At 34.7% G+C, this 10,683-nt stretch overlaps 1 protein-coding gene across 3 annotated transcripts in view; it reads right to left on the bottom strand.

The window, feature by feature from the left end:
- Positions 1 to 2,065, bottom strand: part of chd2 (chromodomain helicase DNA binding protein 2) — a 32,057-nt gene extending 29,992 nt beyond the window's left edge. For all 3 annotated transcript variants that reach the window (XM_015378706.1, XM_015378704.1, XM_015378705.1), the window contains exons 1-3: positions 1,891 to 2,065; positions 466 to 526; positions 313 to 367 (exon numbers count right to left, since the gene is read on the bottom strand). The gene's annotated coding sequence lies outside the window, so the exon portion shown is untranslated. The remainder of the gene's footprint in view (positions 1 to 312; positions 368 to 465; positions 527 to 1,890) is intronic.
- Between the last annotated feature and the right edge of the window lie 8,618 nt (positions 2,066 to 10,683).

Here is a 10,683-nt window from a genome sequence, read left to right on the forward strand (position 1 = left end):
GGGCTATTGAAAAATACGTTCCTGTTCATTCTGTCGAAAGGGGGCACACGTTATGGTTTGAAATACAATCATCTGTTATAAAATAGTTATAGTCAAGTGAACCTATGTTCATGCTAGACCGTATGTATGCTAACTAGGTTTAGGTTGGTTGTAATTAAATACTTTAATTAGTAACTAGTCCTTCGCTACATCTTTCATTTCTTTCTCTAACTGATACTAACATTAAATCAGAAGTTATTAACATATCAAAGAAATAACATTTATGCGATCTTCTAACGTTTTTTTTTAATACCAATTAAAAGTAATACTTACAGATTCCCACTGCTGAATGAATCTTTCAAAGTTCTTCAGTTGCTGGTGGCTAGCCCTAAAAATAGAAACATAATAATTCAGAAAAGACAGGAGACAACAGCACACCCTACTGGTTACTCACACACACAAATATATACTTCAAATAAAACATACCTTTCTCCATACTCGTAACCACCGTCTTTCTTTCACGCACTCTGCGAAACCGAGTGGATCACTGCGGAAAAAAACAAAGCATAATTACGATTAGCTATGCAATTAATTTCTGCTAAGTCCTAAATAATGATTCCAATAAAACATGTTATAGGGATATTCTTCATATTCCCAAACATAAATTATATTTAACTGCTTGAGGAATTATAAGTACTGAGCAAGTATTTGCATATGTAGTCAATCAAATGTTTGATTTTTGAGTGTTTTAGTGGTTCAAAATCCATGTAAATCTGCCTGAAACCATGACACCCATTTCAGAACAGCCTACAGTCGACATTTTGTCTATGTGCAGGGTGGTACTAATCCTTTGGATTTGAAAGTATTGCCTAAATCAAATAGGTAATTTAAGAATTGTTATAATTCAATACAATGTTTGTCTCTGAAACTACATGTTTAAAAATTCCTACCCATAAAACAGAAATTAAGACAATATATTTTTTTTCCCATGCATTAGATCTTCCTTCATATTAACATAAGTTTATTAAGAATTTCTGACTTCATATTCTTTCTATACATGCATTAAAGAAGTAATGCACCTATAAAAAGAAAAGATTATGTAAATAATCATATTACATCTCTACTCAGTATCTCAAAGGGTTAAAAGCCAACACCCTATTTTGTATTTCGACATATATCTAAGCTCTTATAACATAAAGAACATTTACCTTAACAATCTAGTTAAATGTTATGTGTGAGGTCTAAAATGAAGCAATTAGTATCAAAAGTCAATTTTAACGTTTTTTATACCTTCTTACAATAGGTTACTATTGTTTAAAATGACGAAGTGTTATTTAAAAAAGCCCTTTTATTAAAAATCTGCTACAAGTTGTATTTGAATCTTCAGTGAAATGAATACACTTAAAAGGATTTTATTTTTATTGTTTTTCAGTCACTTCCAATTCGATGAAAAAGCACAAAAACTGAATAAACAGAAAATAAACAAAAATGTGCATTAGGTTATTGTGTTGGTGTCAACAGATATCCTTCCAACGTTTAAAAACGAAACATAAAGATAATTTGGCTATTTTTATCGAGTAAAACCAGAGAAGGGCATTTTGCCCTCTCAAGGACAAAGCAAATTTTAAATGCGTAGGTTAAAATAACTCGAAAAACTTGAAGAATAAACATACTCGTCCACACATGAACAGAGTTAGCTCAAAACACTGATGGCAAACATGTAAAAATTATAAACTAAAACATAACTGTAAGCTTTAAACAGCATGAAAAGGATTTTCTCCATTCTTCGCAGACAGCACACCATGGCCATTTTTACAACACTGCGCCTAACTGTCTTTCTTTCCACCATATTGCCGCGCGCTTGATTCGTATTTTTCGTCTAATAATGCGAAATTTCTTCCAAGTTCTTACCCATTTCGTCAGCTTCGGCTACCCCCCGCTGTCTGCGATGGTTTCAGACGCATTTTTGGGTGATTTTGGTCGTTTTGGTGGATCTTCCAGCCGCTTCGTCGCGGTCTCCATGTTGGCCGTCCTTCCCGCCTCGCTCCTCTTCTGTGTCTGTCCTCCTCTCCGCCTCTGCCTGCGATCATATCCTTCAACGGTTCTGCCCACTTTCCTCTCAGCGTACAGTAAAGCCAAAACAACCCCACTTCCTTTAACAGCCCAATCCAGCTACAGGCAACTCATGGAGCCAGAAAACAACCCAGAAACTAAAGTTTACTGACCTAATACACGTTTTAACAGTGAAAAAAGAGGGGGGAAATGAATAATTATAAAATAATATTAATATATAAAATGACAAAATTATGTTATGTTTTGCACCTGAGCAGAATACAGAAAATCAAGCTTTTAATTTATATTTTAATAGTTTTTTCAATCAAAATTCTATGGAAGAGGATTAGGGCCACTGAAAAAATAAAAAAGTTAACTGACTTTTAAATATGATTTCATTTTAATATGGGAAAAGAGTCAGAATTCAAATAAATCTCAGAATACTGATTCTAACTTTTTTTTCTTACTTTCTCTGACTTTGATTTCAAAATTTAGACTTAAATCTCAGAATTCTGACTTTTGTCTCAGAATTCTGACTTTAATCTCAGAATTTTGACTTTAATCTCAAAATTCTGACTTTAATCTCAGAATTTTGACTTTAATCTCAAAATTCTGACTTTAATCTCAGAATTTTGACTTTAATCTCAAAATTCTGACTTTAATCTCAGAATTCTGATTTTTTTTTCTCAGAATTTTGACTGAATTCTGACAGCTAACAAACGTGTTAGCATCAAGCTGTAGCCATGTCTATTTGAGAGATTAGCTCTCTTGTTTTAATGATGTTCTCCTCTTCTATTAATGAAATAGCATCACCAGGGACCCCTCGGAAATGTAAAAAGGTGCCTAATTGCGTCATGTTGAACCATTGTGTTACTGGCCCTCCCAAACAACTCCCATCTTTGTCAGTGAAGCTAAGTGCTCCCACATCTCTTCCTTCATGGTGCCCATCTACATTAAGATCCACAATTCTGAGATAAAAGTCAGAACTCTGAGATTAAAGTCAGGATTCTGAGAAAAAAAAATCAGAATTCTGACTTTTCTCTCATATTATACTGAAATAAAATTGAAAAATCTGTTAACTTTTTTTGTTTTTTCAGCGGCCCTAATCCTCTTCCGTAAAATGCCAAATAGCCTAAGCAATAATAATTACAAAAGAAATTTTGAATCATCTTTTTCTTTAGGTTAAAGAATATTACATTCAAATAATACTGTTTTTGGTACTTTGTTTGACTTTATTTTTATATGTAAAGTTGCAGCGTAAAATAATACCCTGTAAATCTTGTCCAATTCTCAGGTATTCTGACAACTCAACCTGCACTAGCAAAGTATATTATGCATCATGAATGATCCAAATAGAGCATCCTTGTTTTTTTTTTTTTGTTTTTTTTTAATCCTGATAACATGCCATTAAATAGGCATCTCTTCTGGTAGTTTTTATGATGGTAATTTTATCTTCATCATCTCAATTTGTTTTGTTTTTTTGAAAAAACAACAACGTGATTCAACACATTTGGGCTGTTTTCCTCTGTCTTCTCATATTTTTGTTTCTTTTGCTACTTTATAAATTAATTTACATCAACTGATTTTTTTCTGGGATGTTTGAGTGTTTTCTATTGTCAAATCGATGTAGGTCTACAGTACATATTGTGAATTTTTTTATTTATTTATTCAATAAATAAAAAACAGTCACATTGATGTCGGATGTAGGAATTTGCCTTGCAATCGAAGGGTTGATGGTTCAATTCCAGAATCCGGCTTTCAATGTTATGTCCTTGGGCAAGACACTTTATAAGTTGAACTTTATTGATCTCACATTGGACAAATGTAAATCTGCATTTAACCAATCCCCTTGGAGGAGAAGTGGGCTGCCATTGTGGGGCGCCCGGGGAGCAATCGGAGGTTATAGGTTTGCTCAGAGAGCAAGAGTGACAGTCTGTGGGATTGGGTTTCAAACTCACAACCTTAGAATTCCAAGCTCTATGCCCTAACGATTAGGCCGGCACTCCCCCAGATCTCCACCCACATTGTATACTGAAAGTGGTCAGTGGGCCCGGTGGCGCCAGTGTACTGCAGCCCCACTTCTGTCAGTGAGCCCCAGGGCAGCTGTGGCTGCAATGTGGTCTGCCACCATCAGCGTGTGAATGACTGAATGTGGTGTAAAGTGCATTGGTCAAGTCTCCTGATTTGAAAAAGCGTTATATAAGTACAGATCATTTACCATAACAAATGCAAAAACAATTCTAATTATTCTTTTTATTTATGTATTCAGTAAACCTGGTTACTAACTCAGTGTGCTGTTTCCAACTCTCACTCTTTTGGACTAAAGGGTTTCCTCCATTTCTCGCTGTCACTCTCTACCCATGTTAGTGTTGTAGTTTTTAAATTTTTCACCTTTGTTTTTCTGGTGTGAAATTATGCTGTGCCTATGGAAAGTTCCTGACATAGCGTTTTTTTAAATATTATAACAAGCAATGATTTAAAAAGAAATGTAAATTCTGGCTTATAGTCTACCTTAAAGTAATCTGGCTATATGGCCTCAGTAAATCACATGAACCAAACAGAGGTTGCCTAAAGTTATTTGGGCTTGACCAGCAGCAATAACCCCCTTAATTAAACTTTTTCAGATAACAATGCCCATTTTTATTATAACCATTGATGTTATGATTAATTCAATTATGTATATTAATATCAGAAATAAAATAAACTTATTAAATAAGTACATTGTTGTATAATGAAGTAAAATGAATAGTAAATGGAAGAAAAAAGAGATAAAACTCTTATGTTCTCATACAAAAAGCAGGAAGAATTGGTTAAATGAGGGAATCAGTCCAGAGTATCTCCAGCCTGAGCTTCAGTTCTGCACACTTGGTCAGGAATCACTAGATGATACATAAGTAGAAGGTGTTGGTTTGATTAAAGAGAAGTTTTCATTTAATTTAACCTTCTTTTTCAACCCTCTAGAGTTACAGTATGTTGCAGTGTTCTAAATGTCCTCGTAGCTTTAACCACCTCATTGGTTTTAAAGGGAGAACAGTTATCTCTAGATTTCTCACTTCTGAATGTTGCTCAGTCAGTCATTTTGAGTCATTTTTGATCGAAATATTGCAGACTGAGTTCCCCATGTTTTTGGCAGCACAAATAATTGCTTACTGTGTAAAGAACAAACATTTTGCTATAATCAATCAGGAATCAACCTTTATTTACTTTGCTAATTGGTCACTATTACTCTGAGATTTTCTTGATACCCCCTGCTTGCAGTTTATGTCTGTATTTTAGTCTGATCTTTTATGGTCAGGACTGCTCTAGCTGTCCTAGCTGATATTGATTTTCCCTTGACCTGATCTCTATTTGAATAGTTTTACATCCATTCTGGCTTTTAAATATCAGCATGTGACCAGTTCCTGGGAGCTGATCCAGATGTTTCTATGTGCAACACATGACCTGAAATCTGGAAATACTTCTGCAATTAACAAAAAAAAAAAAAAAAACAATCAAACAGACCTAAAGCAAATACTCTCATATCAAAACAGACACTTTATTGAAAGCAACCTTTCAGGGAGAAAATCTGTACAGTCCTATGAAAGAGAGAGGGAGAAAAAATGACCCCAAATCTTGGTTAACTTAGGCTGATCAGTCAGTGCTTCCTTTGTTTAGCAGTGTATGAAGGCCCCCTGGAATTTTCTCCTCCCCCATGGCTGGCCAATCAGAGCAACATGAAGACGCGCATGCTCCGCATGGTGGAAGATTTCTTTAAAAAGATCCTCAGCCTGGCAACAGCAGCGCCCTGCAAAATCAGCATGAACACTGACACCACTAGTGGAATGAGCTCAGAAATAACAGACGGCTTGGGTGTAGTGTTCTTCAGCTTATCTAAAACTACTACTCTGAATAGCTTGTAGTGACATTGGTCCGTCTAAGGAACACAGTTTAGACTTAAATAAAGGCTTTTTATGAGTTCTGTGGGGTATATTTGCGTTACTTTAAGTATGTGAATGGAAACATTTTTTCCAGTGTGGTCCATACACCTCTAACAGTCATTTAGCTGCAGTTTCTTTAAGAATCGTAGACTTTAACCACAAGTTGGTCTTAACATTTCAAACGTACTGTGAAATATTTCCCTCTCATATGACTCAGCAGCACATGCTGCCACCTATAAGGAAACGTCTCCTCTAAAACGGATGACGGAAATGCAATCATTTATCTCTCTACTAAAGCTCTGAAGTGTTTTGCAAAAGGGTGTGCCTTGCATACTGCAAATAGAAAGACAACAGACAGGTTTGTATTCTTGGGCGTCAACTCTGGTCTGACTCTGACCCTTTACAAATCATTTATCTGGAAGCCATTTCAGTTGAATATATCTCACATGCCTGGTTTAAAACAAGGGTACTGTTGCAAAACTGACTAAATGAATGCCTTTGTTTTTAATTCAATTAATAAACTTAAATTTCAAATTTACTCAGATGAATACAAACATTTTGAAAGTATCAGAGCTCAAGTCCCCTCATTCCTTTGCCCTGTCATCTAGTTGTTCTTTCAGTGGTAAGCAGGAGGCTTTAGCCTTGTGTGGCAGTAATCTGACTCCTTTCTGTCAGAAGAAGCATAAACTTCTTGTCCATTGAATCATGGGACATTAATCATTAATCATCATGCAACGGTAAACCTTGACCTCCAATGACCCCGGAAGGTGTTTATCACTCTTTCTTTTGTGAAAACACAGATGGCCGTAAGTGGACTATGGCAACTGGGAACAAAAGAGCTTCCATTTTGGAGATGCACAGTCAGATAAGTCAAACATCAACACTGGTTAATCATTGCACCTCTGAAGACAGGATTTTCACTTCCTGCTTTATATAACCCACCCACTAACAGCATGTAGTCTGGGAAAAAGATAATCCTTATCTTCCCTTCGCATGTTAGAGATCCTAATCTTATGCCAAGTTGGCCGACATAGCATTTATGGATAAAATATAATTATGCAACACATTCTGATTATCTCATTGTTTAAAATATTAATTTCCTTCAAACAGAAACTGAAGCTGGCAGATAGATAGTCTTCTACCTACCATGGATCTGTTAACCAGCTTATCCATGCTCCAATCACATGTTCGAAAAGAAGTAGGCTTCCCTAATGGGAATGCTTAATGTGACCAGGCTAAATCATTCTAGCACAGAAAGGACTACCTATAATATATATATATATATATACATTTTGTATTTTCATAACACAATGGATAGATTTTTGGGTAGGTGTCTTTATGTGTTATGTGTAAGAATACCACAGAAATAGCACAGGGCTTGGGTGCAGGGTTCTTCAGCTCATCTGAAACTATTACTTTGAATAGCTGCTGACATTGGTCCATATTAGGAACACAGTTTTGACTTAAATTAAGGCTTTTTGTTACTTTTGCTGGGTATATTGTTGGATGTTTGGGTCACTTTAAGAATCTGAATGGATACATTTTCCTACAGTGTTTTCCATACAGTTAAATTCTAGATTCTAAAGTGTATCTTCTATGCAATGCATTGTTAAACTGCATCAGTTGCTATAATAATATATCACAACAAAGTTGAAAGGCCCCGGAAAACATGGTGGTAGGTGAAAATCTTTATATTTACTTAAGATATTAAGATACAACCCATAATTCTCTAAATTCTGCTTAATAGAATTAAACTAGGGGGGATTTCTAAAATGAAAAAACAAATAAACAAAAACCAATGTAGTCATTTTATATCTAAAGTTGCTCCAACAGGATGATGGCTGAAAGTCCATGTTTGCTGCCACCTAGTGGCATGGATAGAAAATAACCCTTATTTTTGTCCTTTCCTTTTATGCGCACTGATTGTATTTAGACAAAAATAACTATCCCATGTGCTTCTGTACGTAAACATCTGAATTAAAACCTGAAAATAATGTTCCTATTAAAATTAAAGCCACCGATCTGATCCCAAAAGTGGTTACATTGTAGGTTAAATATTAAAAGCAGCAATGCTTACAAAAAGTGAAATTTGAATTGGAAAATCCAATAAACACTAAATATTTATTATCTAACACTGTTCAGAAAACAGGCTCAGGTCATCAATGGATTCCTAGGATTTTTTAAATAGTTGTCACCGTCAGTGCAGCGCTTTGCTGCTGTCTCCATGTAGTCAGTCCCATGGTGCCTTTAGATGCCGTCGGAAATTTGTTAAAAAGCTGTTGAACTGAAGTTTAGAAAGAGTTTTAAGGAACTTTGCGTGTTTTTCCCTTTTTTCCGTCATTGATGACAAAAACTATGTTTTTATTTTATTTATCAATTATACTTTTGGAATATACTATCTCTAGGCATTAACATTTTTATTAGATGTTTCTAATATGTAGGAAAGAATATACTGTAAAGCAAAAAACAAATATGTCTATAAACGACAAAGGAATCTCTAATGGAATTGTTTCAAATTCTTTAAAAATACATACATTTTTCCGGGTAAGGATAATGTCACACTGAGTATATTTTAATTCAGCCTTTAATTTTTTTTTTGAGTGGGGAAACAAATCCCACATGCATCCGATTTGCAATTAATGTTAGGCCTACAGTACCTGCTTCTTTCTGTTGATATAAAATTGCTGGAACCTATTATTGCTAACCCAAAACTTTCTGTTTCTTTAAACATAGGACACACATAGGACTGTTTTATTTCTGCAACCTTAATTTTTTACTGGTTGATGTCAAATATATCTCACACACATAATGAGAGTAGAAGTGAAAATAAAAAGCAAAACCAAACTAGAGCAGCATAACAGGTTTTCTGAGAAGCTGTTTGGATGCTGTGTCCTTTGTTTGCTAACAATACTGAGAACAAATATGTGGAAAAGCAACCTCAAAAAGTTTAATAAAATGGATCCATGCATACGGTAGGTCTGGATTCGATTTTACTTGTTTTCAGTGAATCCTCTTCTGTTGTATTATATTTATAAATATTAAATGAATAAGTACTGAGCAGATTGTATTATTACTGTTTTTTTGTCAGTATTATATTGTTCTCTTGATTGTATTATTATTGTTTTTGTTTATACAATTGGCCTCTCTTATAAAGGAGACTGTGTCCCAAGAGAAAAAAGCATACACTTTAGTATGGTAAGGACCTGTGATGCTGTGGGACGATGCATAGCAACACAAACTGTTTAATGTAGCGCAAGATTTTGAATGAAAATCTCACAAACTTTACCAGAAATATAGAAATTTGGTAGGCCTTACCCACTGATCAATAATCAGCATTTTAAAAAATGACAAAAACTACAAAGAAATGTCTCTCCACACAAAAAACTCAAATTTCTTTTATATATATAGAAATGTTGTTATAAATCAGTGGTGGGCTTAAAGGCAGATAATATAAGGATTGCATTGAACTCTGGACAGCCTAGTGAGGTATTGTAAAACAAAATGGCCAAGGACTCCTCTCCATAAAAGACATTCCATCCCAGCGCTGCATATCTCGAGCCGTAACGTTATCATTGACCCCTCACACCCCCATCATGGACTATTCTCCCTGCTGCCCTCTGGGAAGAGGCTTCGTAGCATCCAATGCAGCTCCAGCAGATTTTGAAACAGTTTCTCCCCCACCACCATCAGGCAGCTGAATTTTAAAAACACAGACTCTGCATCAAACTGACCATATCAATGTGTTTTTTGTAAATGTTTTTTCTCCCACAATGTTTACATTTGACCACTGCTGCACTTTAAGAAAATGGAAATTTCTGAATGCTTCACTTTTAAAACATGTTACATAACACAAAAGTAATTGATGTGATTTTGAACATTAAAAATCAAAGCTGGTCATCTTTTTTTTTTTTTCAATTTAAAGGTTTATGCTACAGTAATACCTCTGTTAATTTTAAATCAATTGTAACATCATGGGTGCCAAAGAAATATTTCTTTGTTCTGTACTATTACAGCCTACTTTAGATGATGTGACAGGTTCTTATCTGCAGGTGGTTAACAATTGTTTAGATAATTCTAACATTTACAGACATGTGGGCTACACAAAAATATAGTCCCAAAGCCCTGCAGGATGTGTTTGCTGAAATCTAAATAAAGCTTGAAAGAGGGGAGAGTTAAAAATGATGGAGTTTTTAATATAGTAATACATAAATATGACAGCAGTTCAAAACATTATTCATGTAATAGATATATAAATAAAATAAAATGACCTATACCCACATCTGTTATAGCAGAAAATAGCACAACAAGGAAAAAACCCAATTGGGAATGTTTCAACTATCTAAACTCCATAAAGACAATAGCAACATGTTTTATAAACATTTTTGTGTCTGTGCTTCCACTCTTACAAAGTTAAAATTAAAGAAATCCCTTTATTTGGATCCTAGTGGAAGACCAAAGTCTAAGATCACTATAGAAATCCTTTGGGAAGCAGTTTTCACAAAAGGATGAGGTCCTTCTTTTGAAACAGGTACTTAGCCAAAATATATGTAAATAAACACTTGGCAGAAAAAAAAGAGATTTTGCAATACATAAGTTTGTTCGGTTTCCTGATGAATGGCATGTGTTTGTCTGTTTTGAGGCATTATTGCTGCCCCAGACTTGTCCCTCTCACAGTTTAAAGGTAAAAAATAAAAAATTATATATAAATATATATATATATATATATATATATATA

This window comes from Cyprinodon variegatus, unplaced genomic scaffold, assembly GCF_000732505.1.
Source record: "Cyprinodon variegatus isolate N-32 unplaced genomic scaffold, C_variegatus-1.0 Scaffold177, whole genome shotgun sequence".
NCBI classification, from domain to species: Eukaryota; Metazoa; Chordata; class Actinopteri; order Cyprinodontiformes; family Cyprinodontidae; genus Cyprinodon; species Cyprinodon variegatus.